Source organism: Colobus angolensis, unplaced genomic scaffold, assembly GCF_000951035.1.
Source record: "Colobus angolensis palliatus isolate OR3802 unplaced genomic scaffold, Cang.pa_1.0 Scaffold187, whole genome shotgun sequence".
NCBI lineage: Eukaryota > Metazoa > Chordata > Mammalia > Primates > Cercopithecidae > Colobus > Colobus angolensis.
This window is the reverse complement of record NW_012115010.1, coordinates 1,333,963-1,336,008: the sequence shown is the minus strand read 5'-3', so window position 1 is coordinate 1,336,008 and position 2,046 is coordinate 1,333,963. Positions and strand designations below refer to the sequence as shown.

General features: G+C 47.6%; 1 pseudogene across 1 annotated transcript; it reads left to right on the top strand.

Annotated features, from left to right (window-relative positions):
- The first annotated feature begins 80 nt into the window (after window positions 1–80).
- On the top strand, window positions 81–1,787 carry LOC105510371 (annotated as a pseudogene). Its single transcript, XR_001001552.1, has 2 exons — window positions 81–935; window positions 1,002–1,787. The product of XR_001001552.1 is annotated as a poly(rC)-binding protein 2-like (transcript).
- Window positions 1,788–2,046: the final 259 nt, after the last annotated feature.

Below are 2,046 nucleotides of genomic sequence, written 5' to 3'. Positions count from 1 at the left end.
TCTACAAAAAATAAAAATAAAAGCCCAGACCAGCAAAGGCAGCAGCCGGAGCAGCCGCAGCCTGAGCCCTCTCCCCCTGTGCACTCCACCAGCCCTGGGGTCTCTTTCCCCTTTCCTCCTCCTCCTCCACCCCCAACTCCCTCCTCTGCCCCTCTGGGGGCCCCCACCTTCCCGCCTGCCCCTATTGTTCCGCCCCCGGCCTCCGCCCTTCCCCTTCCCGCCCACTCCCCTTTTCCCCTCAGTCGCCTCATGCCTGCAGTTTTTGGCTTTCACCCCCTACCAGTGACCAAAGACTTGACCACTTAAAGTCCAGCACCCCAGAACACTGCTCGACATGGACACCGGTGTGATTGAAGGTGGATTAAATGTCACTCTCAACATCCAGCTTATGCATGGAAAGGAAGTTGGCAGTATCATTGGAAAGAAAGGAGAATCAGTTAAGAAGATGCGCGAGGAGAGGGGTGCACGTATCAACATCTCAGAAGGGAATTGTCCCGAGAGAATTATCACTTTGGCTGGACCCACTAATGCCATCTTCAAAGCCTTTGCTATGATCATTGACAAACTGGAAGAGGACATAAGCAGCTCTATGACCAATAGTACAGCTGCCAGTAGACCCCCAGTCACCCTGAGGCTGGTGGTCCCTGCTAGTCAGTGAGGCTCTCTCATTGGAAAAGGTGGTTGCAAGATCAAGGAAATACGAGAGAGTACAGGGGCTCAGGTCCAGGTGGTGGGGGATATGCTACCCAACTCAACTGAGCAGGCCATCACTATTGCTGGCATTCCACAATCCATCATTGAGTGTGTCAAACAGATCTGCATGGTCATGTTGGAGTCCCCGCCAAAGGGTGTGACCATGCCATACCGGCCCAAGCCATCCAGCTCTCCGGTCATCTTTGCAGGTGGTCAGGACAGGTACAGCACAGGCAGCGACAGTGCGAGCTTTCCTCACACCACCCCGTCCATGTGTCTCAACCCTGACCTGGAGGGACCATCTCTAGAGGCCTATACCATTCAAGGACAGTATGCCATTCCACAGCCAGATTTGACCAAGCTGCACCAGTTGGCAATGCAACAGTCTCATTTTCCCCATGACGCATGGTAACACCGGATTCAGTGCAGGTTTGGATACATCTGCGCAGACTACTTCTCATGAACTCACCATTCCAAACGATTTGATTGGCTGCATAACTGGGCGTCAAGGTGCCAAAATCAATGAGATTCGTCAGATGTCTGGGGCGCAGATCAAAATTGCGAACCCAGTGGAAGGATCTACTGATGGGCAGGTTACCATCCCTGGATCTGCTGCCAGCATTAGCCTGGCTCAATATCTAGTCAATGTCAAGCTTTCCTCGGAGACGGGTGGCATGGGGAGCAGCTAGAACAATGCAGATTCATCCATAATCCCTTTCTGCTGTTCACCACCACCCATGATCCATCTGTGTAGTTTCTGAACAGTCAGCGATTCCAGGTTTTAAATAGTTTGTAAATTTTCAGTTTCTACATATTTTATCATCCACTTGTGAATTTTTAATTAAAGCATTTTAATTCCTTTCTCTGTTCAGCTGTTGATGCTGAGATCCATATTTAGTTTTATAAGCTTCTTCCTGTTTTTTCTTTTTTTTGTTGTTGGTTTTTTGTTTTTTTTTTTTGGCTCATGAATTTTTCTGTTTGTCATGGAAATGTAAGAGTGGAATATTAATACATTTCAGTTTAGTTCTGTAATGTCAGGAATTTTTCAAAAAAATTAAAAGATGGACTGGAGCTTTTTCTTTGTGAATAGAAAAATAAAAAATAAATAAATAAAAATTGGCTTTGCATGGTGGCAGGCACCTATAATCCTAGTTACTTGGGAGGCTGAAGTGGGAGGATTGCCTGAGACCAGGAGTTCAAGGCTACAGTGAACTATGATGGTGCCACTGCACTCTAGCCTGGGCAACAGAGTGAAACCCTGTCTTTAAAACAAGTAATTGATGGGGTATGGTGGCTCATGACTGTAATCCCAGCATTTTGGGAGGCCAAGAAAGGCAGATCATTTGAGATCAG